This window comes from Lissotriton vulgaris, chromosome 8, assembly GCF_964263255.1.
Source record: "Lissotriton vulgaris chromosome 8, aLisVul1.2, whole genome shotgun sequence".
Classification (NCBI taxonomy): Eukaryota; Metazoa; Chordata; class Amphibia; order Caudata; family Salamandridae; genus Lissotriton; species Lissotriton vulgaris.
In genome coordinates this window covers 28,055,088-28,079,092 of record NC_141696.1, presented here as the reverse complement: position 1 = coordinate 28,079,092, position 24,005 = coordinate 28,055,088, and positions in this window count along the sequence as shown.

Genomic DNA, 24,005 nt, shown 5'->3' with positions numbered 1-24,005 from the left:
AATGTGTTTCTACACAGGATGAAGAAATTTTAGTCTGCACATACCACTGCTGGAAGCAATGGGGGGAACCTTTTGGCTAAAACATTTTGGAGTATTTTATAGTCGGTGTTCAGCATGGAGAGTGGCCTGTAAGATGATAAATTCGGTGTGGGCCGCCCAAATTTAGGGATTGAAGTGACCACTGCTTTATTTGTTGTGGGAGAGAGGTGCCCCATCACCTTTGCTGTGTTATAAAGCTTGAGTAATTTAGGCACTAAGAGCGTTTCATAGTTAGCATAGAATTCAATTGCTAATCCATCAGATCCGGGTGTTTTATTTCTAGCTAGCGAACAAATGACCTGTTTAATTTTTTGTTCTGATACTGCGGTTGTCAAGCCCTCTGCGGCTGCAGATGGGGAATACAAATGTTAGTAAGAACCCCTTCTGCAGTTGAGACCTGTTCAACAAGCAGAACAGAGTATGATTGGGCATAGTACTTCTTGAATGCTTCACTAAATGCACTCTGTGTGTGGCCCAGCAACCCTCTTGAGTTATAATGGTTGGAAATGAGCCACACCAGTAAGCAACTGGTTTTGGATCAGCATGGACTTTTGCTGCATGTGCAACCTGCTTAAAGCCCCATAGAGTCACTCCAACAATACACAATGGGGCATATTTACGAGTTCTGGCGCATCTCTGCATATCAGCAGAGATACGCCAGAACAAATGCGTCACGCAAAACTTCCCTTGCAACAAGGCAGATGCGCCGCATTTACAATGCTGTGCGCCGTGGCGCAAGGGTAGGCAGATGCGTGACGCATCTCATGACGTAAGGGCGGCGCATCGCTGCAGTCGGGTTGCAAGCGCGACGCAACTCCAGCAATGCTCAGGGCTGCCCAATACTTAAAATGCTGCGTCAGTCCTTACGCCTGCTTCAAGCAGGTGTAAGGAATTGACGTAGCAGCGTTGTGGAAGTGCTTGCATGAAATCTTGTAGATTTCACGCTGGCACTTTTGCGAGGCGCACAGGCGCCGGTACGCCCACCCTGCGTGGTAACGCCCCCATTGTGGCGCTGGGCTTTATAACGTGACGCATCTCCCTAGATGCGTCACGTTGTAAGTGCTTTGCAGGGATGCGCCATGTTTACGCCGCTGTTGCGTCACGCAAGGCGGCCTAAACGTGGCGCAAGGGGCTTGTAAATCTGCCCCAATGTGTTGCTGCCCTCTCTGTCTGAGGGGTCAACTGTGTTGGGTCATTGGCGTTGGCTCCTACGAGGTCAGGCAGGGGGTCTTCTACATTTTTAAACTCATTACTAATCATTATCCGGACTTTTGCTGTGGATGTGATAGAGATTTGATGCATTACCAATTTAAAGGCTTCCCATTCAGGCAGCAGGAGAATGCTGGTTTCTTGTTTACCTGAAGGTAATCACATACAGTCTTGCCATGCAGCTTAGAACTTCCAGGTCGAAATTTGGGTGAGGATTCATCCCCATTCAATGCCATTCTCCAGCGGGTTATGATCAGAAAATGTCTTGTCTATATAAGAGGGATGATGTACTTGTGTGTGGAGGTGTATGGAGCAGACTATGTGGTCTACACTTACCTAAAGGTTTGGGGGGCATAGAATGAGTATTATTCCCTGAATTCTCTCCCTCCAGGATTCCAGGAGTCCACTAATCCAAAGGGCCATAACCATGTTATGAGGTCTTTAGCATTGTGCAATGCGGTGTGCTGGGGAATGACTGGTGCGAGCGGGTGAGGCTTGTGTCCAGGACTGCACTGAAATGCCATGCAAGGATCCAAGGCATTGATATCCAATCTGCCAGAATGTGGGGCAGGGACTCAAGGTAGAGATATTTGTGTACATTAGGGGAATATACAATACTGAACACCGAGGGGTGACCATCTAGGTTCCCTCTGATCCATACATATTGACCATTGGGATCTATTTGTGTGTCATGAAGCATAGAAGGCACTCCAGGTATAATCATGCTGCAACGCGCCTCTCCATTTCTGTTGCAGTCTGCTGCTCTTCCACAATACCGCACCCGGCTTGCCCGATGCCAACTCCCCAGCCAAAGAACTTTTCAGATGAATTGCCAACTGTGCATAAAAGCTCGCCCCGTCCCCAACCCAAACAGATAGCACTCCAGCAAGGCCACTTGGTTCACCGCCAACCTCCAAGAATCCAGACGCACCCACAGACGTCTCAAGAAGCTATGGAGAAACAGCAAAACCTTGGTAGACCGTACCACCTACAAGAAAGCCATAACGGAATACCACCAACTCATCAGATCCACCAAAAGGACCTTCATCCGAAACAAAATCCATGTCAACTCCAGCATCTCCAAGAAACTCTTCAGCATCATTTAGGAATTCACCAGCCCCCCAGCGAAGCCACAGACATCACACCCTCCCAGGATCTGTGCAACAGACTTGGCTCCTACTTCCACCTGAAGATAAGATCCCTCTACAACAATTTCAATGACCAGTCTCCAGACACCAAACCCCCTCAGCCCCCCAGCAACTACAGCCGGCCCACCATCTCCTTCTGGACCTGAGTCACCACGGAAGACACCACTTCAACCATGAAAGGCATTCTCTCAGGAGCCCCCATGGACCCCTGCCCTCTGTACATTTACCACAGAGCTGCCGCTACCATAGCACCGAGATACGACACACCATCAACTCCACCTTTGAATCAGGTACTTTCCCTGATGACTGGCAATGCACAGAAGTCAAGTCCCCTCAAGAATCCCTCCGCCAACCCTATGGACCTCAAGAACTATGATCCATCTCTCTACTCCCTTTCTTGGCCGAAGTCACCGAGAAGTTCATCAACGCCCAACTAACGAACTTCATTGAAGAGAACTCCATCCTCGACCCCTCCCAATCCGGATTCTACAGAAAGCACAGCACTAAGACCAACCTACTCCCTGCCACAGATGACATCCGCACCCTCCTCGACCAAGGCCACACTGCGGCCCTGATCCTGCTAGACCTCTCTGCAGCCTTCGACACCATCTCCCACCACACTCTCACCACCAGTCTCCATGACGCTGACATAGAGGGAGCAGCCCTCAAGTTACTCCACTCCTTCCTTACCGGCAGAACCCATAGAATCAGACTCATGCTTTTCTTCTCCGAATCCACAGAGATCAACTGCAAAGTGCCCCAGGGAACATCCCTCAGCCCCAATCTCTTCAACATCTACATGACCCCCCTTGCCACCATCGTCAGACAGCATGTACTCAGCATAGTATCCTATGCCAATGATACCCAGCTTATCCTCTCCCTCAACAAGGACCCCCACGCTGGAGGAGCTACGTCACCAACTAAGATGGCCGCTTAGGCGCCTTGCTCCGCTGACCTCTGTTTCCAGCCGGATGATCCTGAAACTTATCCTGAAATCATGCCCGACCTCCCGGGAGATGAAGTCTTGCTGAATCGTTTGGTTCAATCCCCAGTCCTTTGTTGCCAGAATTGACGGAGTTATGTCATCTTCTGGATCCTGGCCTAACGCAGCTTGTAAGCCGGGGCCTCGAGTTTGAGCCCAGCCGGGATGTAGTTGAACAACATTGGCCGTGTGACTGCGACAGGGTCCGGTCTCAACAGTGGAAGTCTCCATATCTCTTCTTGATGGCGATCGACATAGTTTTCTTGATGTCGTCGGACAATTGACCTGATCGTCTGTGGAGGTTCTGGGACTCCTGGCCCGGGGACCCGGTTAGACATCGCCAGAGTCCGCCGGGGTGGGGCCCTCGCCCGCTGTCCAGGGCCACTTTGTCTACAGGACGCCCTCAGTTGCGACCCGCTCCGCTCTGTCATTGCCCCCCCGGGAGGACCGGGCTCCTCGGGGACTGCCACTATGCTTGTGATCGGAAGAGCAGAGGCGGATCTGACGAATAAAGAGCCGACACTGCGGACCGTGTTGGCAGCCATCATGGAGCTACAAGCGCACATTGAATCTCGACTCGATAATATGCTTGCCGATGGGCCTGACGTGGACTGTTTGGGACCGGGCTCTGATCTTCCACTACGTCTACCAATATCGACGCTTCCCGTGAGGTCTGGGATGACCAATGACGACCGCCCAGGGCAAAACGATCTGGTGCAGCCCTTGAGTCGTGTACCGTCAAAGAGTAGCGAACTTAGTTCCCCGGAGTGTTGGTCGCACCCGCCATGGTTGTCGCCTGGGGTGGTTCCACTTGGCCTCTTTATCCTGGAGTTGACTGGATTGCCACAACATCTCTGCCTCCCCCATCTGCTTTGCCGATTCCGTGGAGGGAACATCACTTGTTCAGGGTGCCGATGATAGAGGGCCTATTGATGATCGAGGCTGGTAATGACTTTGTTTTTCGGGCTTTCTGTGGACTATCCACTTCGGTACTCCTCTTGTATCCTGGATCTACAACGATTGTTGTGCAGCTGCTGGATGGTGTTAGCGTGCAAGATCAGAAGGGCCAAGGTTGAGACTGCTCCGATGGGTTTGACTTTTGGGCCTCGGCGGACATGGGACTTGGATCTGGGTATTAGAGTGAGGTCGAGCGGGGTTTAGTGTTTCCCCTGTATTTTCACTGTCATATCTCCTGGTATTATCTGTGCTATCGCAGGGGTGGTTGGTGTCTTGCTTGGGAGAAGGAGACCGGGTGCTCATACGCTTCCTCCTCCTCCACTTCTTCCTTCTTTTAGGGTTTTAGTTATTCGGGGCGACAGGCACGCTGGTAGGGGGGTTAGGCTGTAGCCAACTGCAGGGGTGCAGGGTGGGGAGCTGGAGGTTTTTTTTTTTGTTTTGCCATTGTTTTGTTTCTATGGCCTATTTTTCCTTTCCTATTCTTTCCTTTTATCAGTATAGTTGGCGAAACGTTCTGATTGGTATCTTGGATCCGTATCGGGTGCTCTTGCTTCTTTTATTATCCTGATCTTTGGGTGGGCGGGCTCTGTGGACTGGTGCTTTATGTAGACTGTGCATTGTATGGTTTTATATCCTGAATAGTATGCTTTAACGCCAGCGTCTCAATTATAGCTGTTCCTGATCTGCATATCCTGTTTCTCTGCCTAGCTACCGTATTAGTATTTTCGATTGTGTGGCACCCGATACGCTTATTTAGTTAATTTAAAAGATAAAACCTCTATTTAATTCTGTGACGTATTTCTGCGTTCAATACGAACTTTATCCTAGATCGCTGCCGGACCGTAGGGATGTCGGCTGAAGAGCTGTGGCATACCGCAATATATTTGCTCCTATTTTGATTAGCTGCCGGCCCCAGTGGTTGTAGGCTCATGCCTGTAATGTTATTAAAATGAACAGTAAAGGTTTTCCCAAAAAAAATTAGGACCCCTACACCACCCGACCAGGGGGCATATTACCAAGGGCCTTATCGCTGCTTTAGCTGGAATTTTTCCCGCCAAAGCGGCGATAATTTTATCGCCCTATTACCTAGCTGTCGCTAACACCAGTTAGCGACAGCTAGTAGGAGATAGCGATCATCTTGGGGCCCACTTTGCATGTCAGCGATAATTATCGCTAATGACATACAAGGTGGGCGTGCCAAGATGTTAGCGACTGGAAACAGTCGCTAACATCGCTATCTCCTATTACCAACTTTTGGAAATATTCGCGAATATCTCCAAAAGCTAACGCCTGGCCAGAGCAGTTCTTAGCCATGTTATCCAATGGTAGGTGGATAACATGGCTAAGAGCATTAGCTTGGTAATGCATGAATATTGCTGACTTTTCAGTGATATTCATGCATTTCGGCCAATTTTTATTGCTTAGGAGATAAACCTTGATAATAGCAAGGGTCCTAAGCGATAAAAATAGGCGATGCACGGCGTTAAAATAATAGGCATAGCGACAATTGGGACAATACCTGGTGGCCAAATGCCCTTGGCAGCACGCGCAGCCCCATGGACCATGCCCGGAACCTCTGCATCATACTCACATCCCCCCCTCACTATGAACCTATACGCAGTCACTCCCACCTGTTTCAACACTCCTTTGCAAGACCTTCCAATGGATCCCCCCGAATCCAGAAAGACCATCACCCACACAATCAAAACCAGCCAACTGGACTATGGGATTGCCCTCTACACCGGAATCAACAAATCCCTGCTCCACAAGCTGCTCCACAAGCTCCATAGAAAATGGAACACAGCAGCCAGGCTTGTCCTTGGCACCCCTCGACATGAACACATCACCCAACAACTGCGAATCCACCACTAGCTCCCTATCAAGAAGAGAGTAACCTTCAAGATACTCACCCATGCCTACAATGCCTACAAAACACCGGATCCCAATATCTCAACAGAAGAATCTCTTCCACGTTCCTAAGAGAAACCTCTGATCAGCCAACCTCATCCTTGCCGGAACCCGGAGCCTCCGCATAGCCAGTATGGGTAGAAGATCCTTCTGCTACGTAGCGGCAAAGACCTGGAACGAGCTCCCTATTAACATCAGATGCACCCCCACTATGCACAACTTCAGCAAGAGCCTCAAGACCTGGCTCTTCGACTGACCCGGAGCTGCACCCCCCTAGCGCCTTGAGACCCTCTTGCACACTTGACAATTTCCTGATTGATTGATTCAACAAGAGTGCTACGTGGGTGCCCTGTCAGCTAAGCTAAGCCAGAGCTATATAACATTTCTTTTTTGAGCCCAACCCTTTGGTGTTCCAGGTAGTGAACTGATATCTATCTTTGTGCCTTGTTACCAAGTGTTGCACAGTGAGGATGAGGAAAAAGTCACTGCGCACAACTAAACTTGTCATAATGTTGTGTGCTCTGTTGTCAAAAAAGATAGAGCAATCTGGGACCAATGATTCCTGGTTTTAACCCTATAACCTCTAAAAAAAAAAAATCCTTGTCAGTCACTAATGGGTGTGTTGACCAATAACTAAGTAGCCCAGCAAGTAGAACAACTTGTGAACCACAATTTGGAGGCAGATAAACAACAGTGTGGCAGCTGCTTACGTAGGGGTGCTCAATCATCAACAAAGTGGTGCAGTCTGTCCTTCTCCGGAAGTGGCCCGACACTTTATCAGGGATTAATGTGAGAGTGTGTAATGCAAAACTACTTTCTGCTGTCTATCACAGTGCTCTATTCCAGTGATAAAGGTTTCAAGCTTCTGTGCAAGCCCAAGTTGGTTGCCCTCCAATGGTTCTATGGTTTTATGTTCCATGGTGATACTTACTGGTGGGATCATAAGGCCAGCATCCTTTGTTCAAGTCAGTAGAAGAGTTCAGAGATGAAGCATCCCAATAGATGATGAGTTAATGTTCTGTTTTATGTCTTACCAATGGGAGTCATCCCTCCGAATCATAACCAGAATTGGAGTCCCCCAGCCCTCCCCTGCAAAGTACCCACATGGAAGAGATAAGGCTGGGTTTCAGAGTGAGGATGCTCTTTCCAGTGCTGCAAATCTCCCATCCCTGATCTGTTCCATGGATGGGCCTGTCCTGGTGAATCCTTGTTGAGCTCAACTGAGCTGTTGCCTCTCTCCTGGTATGTTTGTGGCCTCTTTTAGGGACCTGCCCACTGACCCCAGCAGTTTTCTACTATGCTGCTGTGCCAGTCCCAGGTACTTTCTGGGGTTGTAAAGATGTTGCTGCACCTCCAGGCTATGTTATTTATTTTGGGAAGGAACAGGAGTGGATGCTTGAGGCTCACTTCTCTGAGAGGCGTCTTTACAAGGTAAGAAATAGTCCCCTTGATGTTGCAGAGCCATCATGCAGTCAGGGAAGATAATGTTTTTTGCTTGGACATGGGACAAGGGTTCGAATGCAGCCCTTTTCAATGAAAAGGTTACAATCGCAATATTTGGGGGAGTCTATCAATAATCGTTCTGGGGCGACCCAGGGTGTAGGTCTTTAGGCTGATTACTGGTGCAGGCTTTCAATGCTGAACATTGGGAAGAGGCCCTGAGGGCATACCTTCCACTCAAGTCATTACTTCGATGTAAAGTGACGTATCCAAGCCATCCTAGTGCTCAGTGAGACCCATTCTACCCTGCCAAATAAGATCGAACAAAGCAAACACAAGGAGATGATGGATGGAGCGCTGAAACTTTTCAGACACTCATCACCTATCACATATTTGTGTTGAATCCATCATCGTTCTTTAGTTCACTTCACCTCCCCAGTAAAGACACAGCTATATGCTAATCAGTCTTGACCCTGTGCCTCATGGAAACAGTCAAGCCCGAACTGTCAAGCCATGTCTACCATGGCACGTGAACAAGCATCCTGGGACCGGTTTCGGGCTAACAGCCCTCATCAGCCAAGCTAGCTTGAATCCAGTGGTAAAGTGAGCAAGGGACCCCAGTCTGGGAAATCCCTGTTAACTAAGCTGTGAACAAAACAAACACAAGGAGATGATGGACGTAGCGCTGAAATATTTCAGACACTCATCCCCAGTCACAGATTCAGTTTAAATTGATCATCGTTCTTTAGCTCACTTTGCCACCCCAGTTCAGACACAGCTACATGCAAATCAGTCTTGACCCTGTGCCTCATGGGAACAGTCCAGTCCTAACTGCCAAGCCATGCCTTCCCTGGACCAGAAACAAGCATCATGGGACCAGATTCGGGCTCAGACAGGCTAGCTTGAATCCAGTGGCAAACTATGCAGGGGACCCGCGTCTGGGGATACCCTGCCAACTGAGGGGGAACAAAGCAAACACAAGGAGATGATGGACGGAGCACTGACACTCACCCCTAGTCACAGTCACAGGGAGGCACTGCCTGTCCTATCCAGGCCAGCAGTGGGGAGCAGCCAATACAGTCTGATGCATTATCAAAGCCACAAGGTCAGAACTCCACTTCCCTAAGCTCCACAACCCAATATTTGGCACAGGGGCCTATAAACAAATTTGTTGGGGCCTTCCCCCATTTTGGAAGTCATGAGATGATCAGCACCAGCCAGCTTCTTTTTCCTGATTTGGGTTTTTGTGTGCCCTTCTCCCCCCAGGGGGGAGGGCAGCAAGTCTCCTTCTGTCCAGGAGGGGCTGCAAGTGTAGTTGTTTAGCTCGATGAGTGCATTGTCCCTCTCTCCACAATGCCAAGGGAGCCCCTCCAAAGCAGGCCAGAGGGCAAATCAATTGAGCAGGGTAAACTTCTATGCTCAGCATAGAGTCTCCATCCATCCAGGAAGGGCCACAAGAGATGCTGGGGCCCAGCAAAGCCACAGCTTTCCAGTAGCGGCAGGTGTGCTGATTGAGTGGAGGGCGGGTAGGTCCGAGGGGGCAACCCCATGCCTCTGCAGAGCCAGTACAGGTAGAAGATCCTTCTGCTACGTAGCGGCAAAGACCTGGAACCAGCTCCCTTTTAACATCAGATGCACCACCACCCTGCACAACTTCAGCAAGAGCCTCAAGACCTGGCTCTTCGACTGACCCGGAGCTGCACCCCCCTAGCGCCTTGAGACCCTCTTGCACACTTCACAATTCCCTGATTGATTTATTCAACAAGAATGCTATGTAGGTGCCCTGCCAGCTAAGCTGAGCCAGAGCTATATAACATTTCTTTTTTGAGCCCAACCCTTTGGCGTCCCAGGTAGTGAACTGATATCTATCTTTGTGCCTTGTTACCACGTGTTGCACAGTGAGGGTGAGGAAAAAGTCACTGCGCACAACTAAACTTGTCATAATGTTGTGTGCTATGTTGTCAAAAAATTTAGTGCAGTTTGGGACCAATGGTTCCTGGTTTTAACCCTATAACCTCTTGAAAAAAAATACAATTCCTTGTCAGTCACTAATGGGTGTGTTAACCAACAACTAAGTAGCCCAGCAAGTAGATCAACTTGTGAACTACTGTTGGACTTGGCCCTTCTGGCCGGTTCACCCCTAAACCTTTTGCTTTTTAAATGTGAATTGGTGGTAGTGATTGTTGGTTTCTGCGCACTTTCACTGTGTCCCAGTGGAAAGTGCGTGCGCACTCTGAGTGCGTGGAGTACGGTTGGCCTGCCCTCCCATAGGAATGCATGGGGAATGTCTGTGTCCCTGGTAGTTCCTGGTGTGCAGGCTCGAGTTTGGTATTTGCGGACTCATGTGATTGAATGCTGTGCAATGATGTGTGCGGCGTGAGTGTGTCTAGTGTGGAAGTGCCACTTCTAGACATGGGTGTGCGTGTGCAGTGAGTGTGCTGGCATGTGATTGGCTGGAGCTGGCTGGTGAGCCTGGCTCCAGGAGTCTGGATGGGTCTGCCCGGTGGTGAATGGAGAGATTAGCATGCTGATGTGAGGGAGGGTTGCCCCTGGGTCCTGAATAGGGCTGTGCATTCCCCACACAATGCTGGCTCCGCCCCCTGTGGTGCGTCTAATGTCCCTAGCCCTGCCAGTGAATAGAGTGAGGGGCTGAGCACATCAAGAGTGCTCACAAACCAGCTGCGACTGGTTTTTCCCCTAAACCCTGAAGCCAGACAAAGGATTTATCAGTATAGAAAGGGGCTGTGTCCGCTTACAAATGTTCTGTTCCTGATCCTACTGAGGGGGGCTGCTGCTGCTGGGCACTAGGAGGTACCGACACTAGGACCACCTTCCTGCCTGGAGGGACCAGTTAGCTGGCCCCTGGGCCCAGCCTTGCCCCCCTCATCTTGCTGCATTCCAGGGAGGACTTTTGCTGAACTTTATGCCTACAGCGCATGGGAGCGCTGTAATTACCCCCCTAGCGCTGGGAGCGCTTCTCGGTTATCCTCCTTATGCCACAGCGATTGGGTGCGCTGTATTCACCCCTCTAAGCGCCTGGGAGAGTTTTATATTGTCCTGACGCTGGGAGCGCTGTATTTTGTCCTCATAGCGCCTGGGTGCGCTTTTCCTCTAGCGCCTGGGAGCGCTGTAGTTGGGCCCCCTAGCGAGTGCCCACCTCACATTTATGCCGCTCTGGGCACTTAGCTTTATATTTAAATTAACGAGGGAGCCTACCCCTCGGTTGATTATCCCCCAGCCTACAAGTCCCTGAAAGGGGCCGCCGCGCTGCCTGCGGCAACCCGGAGTTACTCGCCCCCAAAACCGGAAGCGGGGGGGTGCTCACCCCGCGCTCCGGTGCAGAAGTGAGGTGCGGCCGCAGGCACTGCAGCAGCCAGCATTGTCGGTTCTCCCCCAGCCGGGCACCCAGGAGCAAGGGAGAGTCCCGGGGAGAGAGAGAAGTCCTGCCGCGAGAGCCACAAGGCCCCCAGAGAAAAGGGAGATCCCCGCAGCCAGTGAAGGGAGCCGCCGCATAGAGGAGCAGCACGGGAATGACGAGGAGCCCCCGCCACAGCAGCCCGGTGAGTATAGGCATCTGGGGGGGCTCAGCAGTGGTTCTAGAGCGGCCCCGGATGGCAGAGGGCCACTCCATCGTTCCGCCACAGCACCCTAGGGCATTATTGTTATAGAGTCCTGAGAGGCTCCGGGGCATTTTTGTTGAGCCCGCAGTGCTACAAAGGCCGCAGTATCATTCCAGCCCCAGAGAGCTCGGGGGGCATCGAGTGGGACTCCAACAAGATGGGCATTTTTGTTGTTAGAGCCCGAAGCTCTCAGGGGACCATATTTGTTGTTTAAGGAGATCCCATTTCCAACAACCACAATTTGGAGGCAGATAAACAATGGTGTGGCAGCTGCTTAAGTAGGGGTGCTCAATCAACGACCGAGTGGTGCACTCTGTCCTTCTCCGGAAGTGGCCCGACACTTTATCAGGGATTAATGTCAGAGTGTGTAATGCAAAACTTATTTCTGCCGTCTATCACAGTGCTCTATTCCAGTGATAAAGGTTTCAAGCTTCTGTGCAAGCCCAGGTTGGTTGCCCTCCAATGGTTCTATGGTGTTATGTTCCATGGCGATACTTACTGGTGGGATCATAAGGCCAGCATCCTTTTTTCAAGTCAGTAGAAGAGTTCAGAGATAAAGCATCCCAATAGATGATGAGTTAATGCGCTGTTTATGTCTTACCAATGGGAGTCATCCCTCCGAATCATAACCATAATTGGAGTCCCCCAGCCCTCCCCTGCAGAGTACACACATGGAAGAGATAAGGCGGGGTTTCAGAGTGAGGATGCTCTTTCCAGTGCTGCAAATCTCCCATCCCAGATCTGTCCATGGATGGGCCTGTCCTGGTGAGTCTTTGTTGAGCTCAACTGAGCTGTTGCCTCTCTCCTGGTATGTTTGTGGCCTCTTTTAGGGACCTGCCCAGTGACCCCAGCAGTTTTCTACTATGCTGCTCTGCCAGTCCCAGGTACTTTCTGGAGTTGTAAAGAAGTTGCTGCAGCTCAAGGCTATGTTATTTATTTTGGGAAGGAACAGGAGTGGATGCTTGAGGCTCACTTCTCTGAGAGGCTTCTTTACAATGTAAGAAAGAGTCCCCTTAATGTTGCACAGCCATCATGCAGTCAGGGAAGATAATGGTTTTTGCTTGGACTTGGGACAAGGGTTCGAATGCAGCCCTTTTCAATGAAAAGGTTACAATCGCAATATTTGGGGGGGTCTATCAACAATCGTTCTGGAGCGACCCAGGGTGTAGGTCTTCGGGCTGATTAGTGGTGCAGGCTTTCAATGCCGAACAGTGGGAAGAGGCCATGAGGGCACACCTTCCACTAGAGACATTGCTTTGAGGTAAAGTGTCATATCCGAGCCCTCCTAGTGCTCAGGGAGGCCCATTATACCCTGCCAAATGAGGGTGAACAAAGCAAACACAAGGAGATGATGGATGGAGTGCTGAAACTTTTCAGACACTCATCACCTATCACAGATCTGTGTTGAATCCATCATCTTTCTTTAGCTACCTACAACACCCCAGTTAGAGACACAGCTATGCGCTTATCCGTCCTGACCCTGTGCCTCATGGAAACAGTCAAGACCAAACTGCCAAGCCATGTCTACCCTGGCCCGTAAATAAGCATCCTGGGACCGATTTCGGGCTAACAGCCCTCATCAGCCAAGCTAGCTTGAATCCAGTGGCAAAGTGAGAAAGGGACCCCCGTCTGGGTAATCCCTGTTAACTAAGGGTGAACAAAACAAACACAAGGAGATGATGGACGTAGCGCTGAAATCTTTCAGACACTCACCCCCAGTCACAGATCTGGTTTGAAACAATCATCGTTCTTTAGCTCACTTCGCCACCCCACTTCAGACACAGCTATATGCAAATCAGTCTTGACCCTGTGCCTCATTGGAACAGTCCAGCCCAAACTGCCAAGCCATGTCATCCCTGGACCAGAAACAAGAATCCTGGGACCAGTTTTGGGCTCAGACAGGCCAGCTTGAATCCAGTGGCAAACTATGCAGGGGACCCACGTCTGGGCATACCCTGCCAACTGAGGGGGAACAAAGCAAACACAAGGAGATGATGGACGGAGCACTGACACTCACCCCTAGTCACAGTCACAGGGAGGCAATGCCTGTCCTATCCAGGCCAGCGGTGGGGAGCAGCCAATACAGTCTGATGCATTATCAAATCCACAAGGTCAGAACTCCACTTCCCTAAGCTCCACAGCCCAATATTTGGCACAAGGGCCTATAAACAAAGTTGTTGGGGCCTTCCCCCATTTTGGAAGTCATGAGATGATCAGCACTAGCCAGATGCTTTTTCCTCCTTCTCCCCCCAGGGGGAGAGCAGCAAGTCTCCTTCTGTCCAGGAGGGGCTGCAAGTGTAGCTGTTTAGCTCAATGAATGCAATGTCCCTCTCTCCACAATGCCAAGGGAGCCCCTCCATAGCAGGCCAGAGGGCAAATCAATTGAGCAGGGTTAACTTCTATGCTCAGCGTAGAGTCTCCATCCATCCAGGAAGGGCCACAAGAGATGCTGGTGCCCAGCAAAGCCACAGCTTCCCAGTAGCGGCAGGTGTGCTGATTGAGTGGAGTGCCGGGTAGGTCCGAGGGGGCATGGGTAAGAGAAGGATATAAAATAATTTTTAAAAACACTGACCTGCTTCCTTGCATCGCACCCCTCTCTTCTGCAGGCACAGGCTTTCAGAATGCACTACGGCCCATGCTGACACTGCTTTCATGTTGCTGAAAGCGGTGTGAGGATTGGCCTGAGCGCTCTGAATTTGACTCCCAGTGAGACAGGGAGCCTGTGTCTGCTCTCTCCAACCCAGCAGCTCAGCTCCGCTTGGAGAGAGATCCAGTAAGCATGAGGGTTCGGCCGGCCTGAGATGGCCATCATGTGCACTGAATAGCAGTGCAAAACTGCCATCACCCTGGCCCCGCCCCAAAACCTAGGCTCCAAGAGAAAAAGCACAACAATAAACAAGGGTTTAATATTATTTTATTTTTCATTTTTTTGGCTGCTGGCAGGTGGGGCAATGCTCCTCCACCACAGTGGAGGAGCCACAGCTACTGCTTTCACCTCCCCCTGCTTTCCTAAGTGTCACTCAGCAGGGATTAAATTAACACCAAATTGATAATTGATTCATCCCATCAAATTGTCACTCAAAGTAAACTGCTCATTCTGAACTCTGTCAAATCATTCGAAGTGTCAACATCCTATTGCAGGGACCTTGATAGCCTATATAGCATATAGCTGTTGCCTAAGGGTTGCGCAGTACTGGTTGCCAAGACTACAGCCAGGCACTCTGACTTGCAGTCAGACCAAAGAGCAACAGAAGCTTTTAAAACTGAAAGCAAGAGGAAAGAGGCGGGGACTGGGTAGCGCTTTCCTCTGTGGGGGAAAAACCTTCAGGCTGTGTGTGTGTTTGGCTGCCTTCTTCAGGCCCTGTCCATCGGCAATTTCCGTGTCAGCCCTCACACCACAGCTGCCAGCACAGCTGTAAGCCTGAGGTCTTCCTTGTGTGGCGACAGGATCTACGATCCTGAAAGTTCTCATTATGAAGTTACTCAAACTGAAAACTTTGGGTTACCTTTACCCTTTTCTTACAGTACTTCTTGTAAGGGAGGGTGTAACTAAGTACATACTTCTCACATGTAGCTGTTTTATGTGTGGTTGATCAGAAAAAGAATTGGTGTGGTACATTAGGGCCTGAATTAGATCTGGAACGGTCATGGATAGCCTGTCTGCCAAAATATGAATCCTATTATATCTTATGGTATTTATATTCCAGCGGGACACAGTAACCCGTAATTAATTTTATTGTGAAATTGCAAATCGTGGTCCCCTAGTGAGCTGAAGCTTCATGTGAATGTGGCCTCGCCTGCAGACACTCTGTGCCCTGAAGATGTCCGCAGAGACCTTACCACCAGTGACGCTTCTGTGTGTTGCCCTCTGTGGGTCCTCCAGCTCCACATAGAGTGCAGACCAGCCAGAGTGATGATCATGAAACTGCATGCTTGCTTTGCATGAGTTGTGTGTCCCTGCATAGATGTGGTGTGTTACAAGCAAAAAAGGGCTCAGCAGCAGGGGTGGAGCGGTGGGCATGTTCTCCATGCAGGCTGTAATGCAGCCTGCATTGCGAACAGGGAAGTGCTCAGTACTGCTTTGGGTGGCCTGAGAGGGCCGATTAAACAGTCATTGCGCACTTGAGTAGGTATACCACTCCGCCCCTGTCCTGCTTTGTGAGTAAAGCAGCCCCACCTCCCACCTGCAAAAGAAACCGCATGAGAATATAAGAAAGTTATCACCATGCTATGTTTCCTTTACTTGCACTGCTTTAAAGCAGTGGGGTGACGCTCTTCCAACATAGCAGAGGAGCCGCTCTGGGGGTGTGTCACCCCTGAGGCGCTAGGTCTGGGCCCAACTGGACCCCTGGGCTTCCTCCGCTACACATCCCAGATTATCCTCACCTGGACATTGACACTGAGGCACAATCCGCTGCACTCTCTCCAAATCTGTGACTCAGCCAGCAGGAGCCTCAGTCAGGAGAAATGTCAGAAGCCTTGGTACAGCAGTCACCTCCAAGTCTGCTGGGGAACCTCTCGATGCAGGTGATGCAACACGCCCCCTTATGCGTGAAGTTGCAGTGGTCCCACCACACAAGTTCGGCACAACTCAGGGGTCTTGCCCTCCACAGAGTCCAGCCAGTGCATCATTCTCCCACCTTTGAAACAGAGAGGCGCAGCCCACCATTGGTAATCCCCTACGTGCACCCCAATGTAGGGGTGGCATATTGTACACAATGCAAACCTCCCTACATTGGTGCGCAGGAGTGCCTCTACTATTCACAGCTCCAAAGGCTACCAGGCAGTCTTCTCACACAGGTCAGCAACGTGTCTCCATGGGACCTGAGAACCTTTACTACTGATGCCTCAATTTCTACCACCACGGCTCAGCAACTCTACAGCACCTCCACATCCCACTCCGGGTCCCAGACACAGGCACAGTGAGGCCTCTGGGCCCCCCGGACTGTCTGCGCTTTTAAGGTTTTGGCTGCCATGGTGTCGAAAGAAGGGTGCTATGAAAAGTGATGCATCAAAGGTTTTCCCCAGCGATGTGCCTCTTTTCACATATGTAGCCCTGATTCTGCATTTCCTCTTCTTCTAGGGCTCTGGCTGGTCATCCTGGCTGTTGGGGGGTTTGGGGAGTTGTTGATCTATGCTGCACTTGTCCCTGGCTGCTCCATACTGCATTCCATTGTTTTTCTTTTATTTTTTGGATTGGATTGGAGGTGGACCTATTGGCTATTTTTGCTTTCGGATGCAAAAAAGTTGAAGTTCTGTTGACCAACATGAGGTTTTTTGCCCACAGACTGACCTTTTGTTTGTTTTTTCCCGCTTTTGTCAGAAATTGTATCATCTTCACACTATTGTTAGCAGCTGCTTTCACCGCGGCAACCTGAAACCATCGCCATGTAGCAACGTATTATAAATACTTTGCTAACTGGGCGATAGTGTTTTTTGTGATAGGCCGCGTAAGGAAAACTGCCGCCATTGCTAGTTAGCGGCAGTTCTTGTACATAAGTGTCGGTGCTGACTGAGCATTGGAATTCACCGGCTCAAACTAAGCACTGGAACAGGCATTTGTAAACTTGCCCGTCTTGATATCCCAGTGCACCGCTGATCTTTACAATGAAGACTCAGCTCAAAGGTTCCAGAACACAAGATATTACTAAATGGATGTAGATCAGTGACCTTGTATAAGTTCCTCAGTTGGGCTGGTGCTATTTTAAAGTCATGTTTAGACTGTTACATTGCACTCGTTAGGGTAATATTTGATATATAACTAATTTAATGTGTGTTATGACCAGCAACAGCTGTTCCACAAAGTGTCACACGTAAGCCACAAATATCACACATAAGCACCCTGCATATATAGATATGTCACACATGAGCAAATGTAAAACTTTTTAGCAACTGCTCTCCAGTGTCAAGGGCAGACCCCTACCAGGAGGCTAGGGGGCGAATCTGTGGGGGTTGTGGGTAGCTCTGCACTGCCAGGAAGCATCCGCTGCTCCCAAATCAGCTGGAAGCCGTCTCTGTGGGCGCCTCCAGCATGCTTATGGCACACGCCTGTTGCTCAGCTGCATTAAATAGGGCCATGCAAGGGCCCCCTGTCTGTTTCTAGGTATGTGGGTTGCTTGTCATGAATGTGGTATGCCCACACCCCACTCTCTATGAACAACATCAGATTATCTGGGCTGCCGTCTTGTTATAGATTAGTGGAGTGCCAAATACGTATGTCAAAAAGATATACTGTACATTTCAGTTAACATGAGAACAGGTCAGATACATCATTTAGAGAAAACATGCTAATTCAAATTTGTCATTCAATCCTAACGGGGTGAGTGATTGCATAAACCAAATCCAGTATGTTTCACGCTGAGACAAGAATTTACTGTTGTTTCGATCCGGGCGTTGTTCTACAGTCTCAAGTACACCACGTTTAAGTTGCGCAATTTTGTGTCTCATGCTGCGCCAGTGTTGTGCTATTTTGGGTGGTTAATCAGGGAAACCTATTCATCTCAAATTCAATGCGACTTGCAACAGTCATCATTTAGTCTACTTTATTCAGTGTCCATATGATCTATTCTATGTAGGCAAAACAGAGAGAGCCTTACGAACCTGCATCACCGAGCACAAATACCACAAGCTCACCCATAGCACAACACTGGCGCAGCATGAGACACAACATTGCGCAACTTAAATGTGGTGTACTTGAGACTGTAGAACAATGCCCAGATCGAGACAACAGTAACAGTAAGTATTTTTTCCTGTTTTCTCCATTGTAATTCAAGTCAGCATTATGTAATCTTTACTTTATCTGTTGCCTACTGGACTTTCACTTCAATTCTTTCCTTTGTCTTACTCTTACACACTTCTTTCGGAAGCTGTCCTTTTTTGACCCTGAGTTCTAATACTTCAAGATGGCCGACACCGTTTTTCGGGTCATAGTCCACTTTCTGTGTCTTTTTTTTACTTTTTACGGCGCCGTCTGCATGTACGGACCGTTGCAGAAACAGCTTCCGCATTTCTGACCTTGTCATCACCGGGTTCCCGGCACGTCGTTTCCTACACAGTCACTGGTGAGCCGCTTTATTTCTCTTTTTATTCCACACAGTATGTTTTTCCTCTATTCTTATGCCTTGCACATTTATTCCAGTGCAGTGCAGATTCCCCTTCGAGTACGACTCACTTTGTGCCTCAACGAAGAGCGTTTTTTGTAAGCTCTTGTTCGTTTTAGCACTCACCTTACCCCGCTCATTTGCCGATATGCGTCCTTTTATGATTGACGCTTTTTTCTTTGTTAGACCACGCATTTACGCCTTCCTCTTGGCTGACCGTTTGGCATTGATACTATGAGCATTCCGCTCAGTTAAGTAAGTTAACATACATGCCAATATCTTATAATATCTAATTACACAGGTGCATGATATCTTTTCCACCGGCTTTCATTCGCTTCCATGTCTATCCATCACCGAGCACCACTAATCCGCTTTTGTCACTCTAAGGGATCGATAAAGTTTTTTAATGTTCGTTCACTAGATTCTTATTGTTCGTTCACCCGCTTTTGCACTTTTTAGTTCTTTCACTTACTACTGCACTTATGCATCACAGAGCACCTCTAGGCTGCGTTGCTCATTTCAAGGAGCTGATAAAGTTTTTCACTGCTCGCTCACTACTTTTCCTGCTAGTTTTCATTGCTCGTTTATCCGCCTTTGTACTTCCAAAGCTTACTCATCCTATCTTATCTCACTCTTTGCCTCATACATTTTTCTTCCTCGCATCCTTTTGTGTTGATCAAATGTCTGCATCCAATATACCTTTATTTAAACATGGTATTGTTTCCCTAGATTTCCCTGATGAAGGGCTGTCCCTTTAGCCCGAAATGCATTGGGATTTTTAAATTGAATTGATTTTGAAGAATTGCTTCAACACTCCACGTTGGGATTATGTAAACCTCGAACATTTTCCTTGGATAACTTTTGATTTCTTATAAAGAAATACTACTGAAAAAAGCAAGAATTTGACGTTGTTTATTTTGATGTTGTCCATACATCGTGTTTATTCATCGATTGACTTGTTTAACTTTATTGACAATTACCAAAGACTCATTGATTTACACTCCTCTGAGTGATTAGAGCAGTGCATTAGGCTGTCCAGATCAGTGTCTGGTGAACTTTCTCATTGTACGAATACAGGCTTGCAGGGCCTTTTCCTTTTGCACGCAATTGTATACATTGTTTAAATTTGGATTCATTGGACTACTTTCCCTTTTTATTTCTATATATTGAGTGCATTTAGGTTGTTTCTGATTTCGAATTCTCTGGCTTCTTTGATACACACAAACACCCACAAAGATCTCCCTAGGCACGTTAGAAAATAGTCCAATAATCAATTCCAGGATCTTGGAAGAATGCAGTGAAAAAAATTGGGGGGAATACCTGGACTCACAACTGCAAGTTGCCTTTCTGTTGTTGAGACCGACTACATCCTTTACTGATTTGTTCAAAAAGGAAAGCAACAGTGGTGGATTCCCAAAAGAACAGCACCTAGTCAAATATTCTCCAAGAAATATCTTTCTTTTGGGCCCACCCTCTAGTACATGGGGCAGTCTGTGTGCACACTTCAAAAAACACCCACTGTCACAGTGTAGGTTCAAAACATGAACTATAGAAAGATTTGAGAAAAGGCCAAGGTGCACCACTTCAACATTTAGAGGAACTAATATATTCAATAAGGTAAACAGTAATGATCACATCAAAGAAGTTTTTCTTCTTATAATCTTGAGAGTTCTTTATTTAGTTCAGATGGTAAAAAAATATACAGGATCTACAGCCGACGCGTTTCGTCCACAAGGGACTTCTTCAGGGCTGTTACAAAACAAAAAACAATATACAAGACATACACTTAAAACGTTTTGAAGTTAAAAAAAATTTCTTGTTTTTAAAAATCAGCGACTACGCTAATACAGATAGTGCCAGGCTTCATCAACAGTACATAACAAGATTTAATAAAGATCAGATTCTAAATTCCTGATGCCAACAAATAAGGGTATACCTAAAGCTAACTTGATTATCTTAGACAGAAAGTTTGTTAACATATTATTGCGAACAAGAGAATGACACACATTCAATACACTTTTCTGTCTGGTTCACATTCAATGAACTTTTCTGTCTGGTTTGAAAGTGGTATCAAGTTGCATTTACTCTTCTCATTTGTAATCTTATTGTCTTTCACCATTTGCAAAGAGAACTGCAGTACTTTTTCTTATATATGTTTCTATTTCTCACTCTCTCATGACAACATTATGCTAGAATCTGCATCTCATTCTCCATATATTTGATTACCACTTTACACTCGAATTCATAATTCCCCATCGAGATCTCAGAAACGGCGGCCCAAAATTGAGAGAAAGAGAAGAAAATGAGAGAGAATACCAAGGGTGTGTGTGGGGAAGGGGTCGGGAGAATGAGAATCACCACGAGTATGAGTCTGTCTTTAACTGTTTTATTTCGGTTTGACAACACCGAGGTAGGTTCAAAGACTTTAGAGAACAGTGTCCTGGGGGAACATAAATAATACGCGAGGATCCTCTCCATTGGGAAAACTTCCGAGGTCTTCTGTTCCAGTCTTGAGGTAGCTGGAGGTGACCACAGGTCCGGAGATACACTCGGGGAAAAGGAAACGAAAACAGCCACGTTAGGGGCTGGGCTCGACTATACAACAAATGAGAGGAGGGTAGGGTAGTGAGGGTTCACAAGGGTGCTACCACCAAACCTATCAGTCTGGGAGTGTAGACGGCCGGCAAGATACGACGATAGTGACCACCCTCAGGCTACCCCGTCCCACCCCGTGATTTGAACAACCCTTGAAAACGCCCTCGTACCTTGTGGAGCCACACTTCTCCCCTGGAAGTGTGGCGGGGCGGCTCGTGGTATCGTTGGCCTCCTGGCTTGTCGTCACTCAGCTCCAGGGGTCCTAGCAGTGGTTCCACGACAGTTCCTCTGTCTTCTTCCGTGGCGTCCTCCTCGTGCTTCGGCTGGCGTTCCGAAGGTTCCGCGCCGACAGTCCAAAACGGGGCTTCCTTAAACGCCCCCAGCTGCTCTGATTGGTCAGTGTCAGGTGACGTTGTCTCACCTGATTGGGCGATCGCTGTAGAACATGCCCCCAGCGTCACAGAGGCTGGATACAGAGGTGCACGTCCCTGAGGTAGAGCCGGGGAAATCCAGGAAACGTCCAAAGGATCCTGCGGACGGGGTGGAAAGGAAGAAACGTTAGCAAGGACACCCCGTCCGTCCGAATCAGGAAGCTCGTCTAAGTCAGGGAGCTCGGCTTCGTGACACATCCCACCCCCAGGATTGACCCGATCGGGGGGAATCGGATAGCGGGACAGAAAGTCAACATTCCCCTCTAGGGAACCCTTTCGATGACGGACCTCGATCTGGAAGGGCTGCAGGGCCAAAAACCAACGCAGTATGTGATCATTGTTCCCCCTGTTACGCTGAAGCCAAGTCAAGGGAGCATGGTCCGTGTACAACACAAACGGCCTCCCCTCAAGATAGTACCTCAGTTTTTCCACACCCCAGCGGACAGCCAGGCACTCCTTCTCAATCGTCGAATACGCCTGCTCCCTAGGAAACAATTTGCGACTGATAAAGAGCACAGGTCTTTCAGCCCCATTCTCATCTTCCTGGGAAAGGACCGCACCAATGCCAACCCCAGAAGCGTCCGTCTGGAGGATGAACGGTTTAAGGAAATCAGGGGAAATGAGGACAGATGAGGAAGTCAAAGCGTCCTTCAAGGTTTGGAAAGCCGAAGACTGTGCTAGAGAGGGAGTGGGGAGTGCAGCAGACTTGATGTTCTTCCCAAGGAGGTCGGTGAGAGGAGCGGCCAGACTAGCAAACTGAGCAATGAATCGGCGGTAATAACCCACCAATCCCAAGAAGGCCCTGAGTTCTTTTTTGGAAGAGGGGTAAGGTAAAGCTTTGATTGCTTCCAGTTTCTCAGTCTGAGGCTTAATTTGTCCATCCCCCAAAAGATACCCCAGATATTTGACCTGCTGGAAAGCAAATCGGGACTTCTTTGCATTAATGCGGAGATTGGCCTCCCTTAGACTGGTCAGTATGTTTTCAAGGTGATGTAAATGGTCATCCCAGGATTTGCTAAATACTACAATATCGTCCAGATAGGCAGACGCGTATTGTAGGTGAGGTGCCAGCAGTGTATCCATGACCCTCTGAAATGTAGTTGGCGCCCCATGCAAACCAAAGGGAAGTACTGTGAAGTGGTAATGACCAGATGGGGTTGAAAACGCTGTTTTTTCCATGTCTTTGGAAGCAAGGGGAATCTGCCAATACCCCTTGGTGAGATCTATGGTGGTAATATACCGAGCCTCCCCAAGGCGTTCCAGTAGCTCATCTACCCTAGGTAGAGGGTATGCATCTTGTTTAGACACCCGGTTAACAGCCCTGAAGTCGATGCAAAAGCGGATACTACCATCAGGCTTCGGTACTAATACCACCGGCGAGCACCAGTTGCTGTGGGAAGGGACTATGATCCCGGACTTCAGCATGCTGTCTACCTCGGCTTGGAATGCCGACCGCCTTGCCTCGGGGATTCGGTAGGGCTTCTGTTTTACCATTGTATTTGGGAGAGTAGGTATGCTGTGTTCTGCCAAGTGGGTATGGCCGGGTTGATCTGAGAAGACTACTGAATGAGATAAGAGTAGTTTCCTAACTTCTTGTTGCTGGCTCGACGATAAGTCAGGGTTCACAGGAGCAGCACTGACTGTATGATCTGTATTGAGTACAGGAGACACCACGTTGACTGTCTGGGGGGGTGGACCTAACCATTTTTTTAGGATGTTAATATGGTACATCTGGGTTTTGCCTCTTCCTAACTGTACTAGATACGTAGTACGTCCTATTTTCTTCAGGATTTTGAAGGGTCCCTGCCACTCCTTCCTCATTTTATGCGTAGAAGAGGGTAATAGAATCAAAACCCAGTCATCTACATCCAACACCCTCCACTTTGTACCACGGTCATACAGGGTTTTCTGTTTGGTTTGAGCTACCGCTAAATGGTCGTGAGCAAGTGTTCTGAGTTTATGCAGCCTGCTCTGGAGTTGTCTGGTATAATCCAACAGGGCTTCAGCTTCTTGTGCTCCCTCAGTTTCCCAGCTATCCTTCGTGATCTCCAGGAGTGTTCTAGGGGGTCTCCCGAAGAGCAATTCAAATGGGGAGGTCCCTAGACTGGACTGTTTCTGGCTACGAAGTACAAAGAGAGCCAAGGGTAACAACTGGTCCCAGTTCTTTCCATCACCCGACAACAATTTTTTTAGGGTTAGCTTAAGGGAGCCGTTGTATCGCTCCACCAAACCATCTGTTTGTGGGTGATACACAGAGGTCTTGATGTGTTTGATGTTTAGCTGTTTGCATACCTGTTGCATCAAACGGGAAACAAAAGGGGTGCCCTGATCGGTAACGATCTCTTTTGGAAAACCCATGCGGGAGAACACTTCAACTAACCTCTGGGCAATTGCTACTGAAGTGGCTGATTTGAGAGGAAAGGCCTCGGGATACCGCGTGGCGTAATCAACCAAGACCAAGGCGTATTGATGTCCTCGGGATGATTTCGGTAAAGGCCCGATTAGGTCCATTCCAATACGATCAAATGGGACCCCTATAATAGGCATGGGTACCAAAGGGGCAGGAGGTGGAGTGT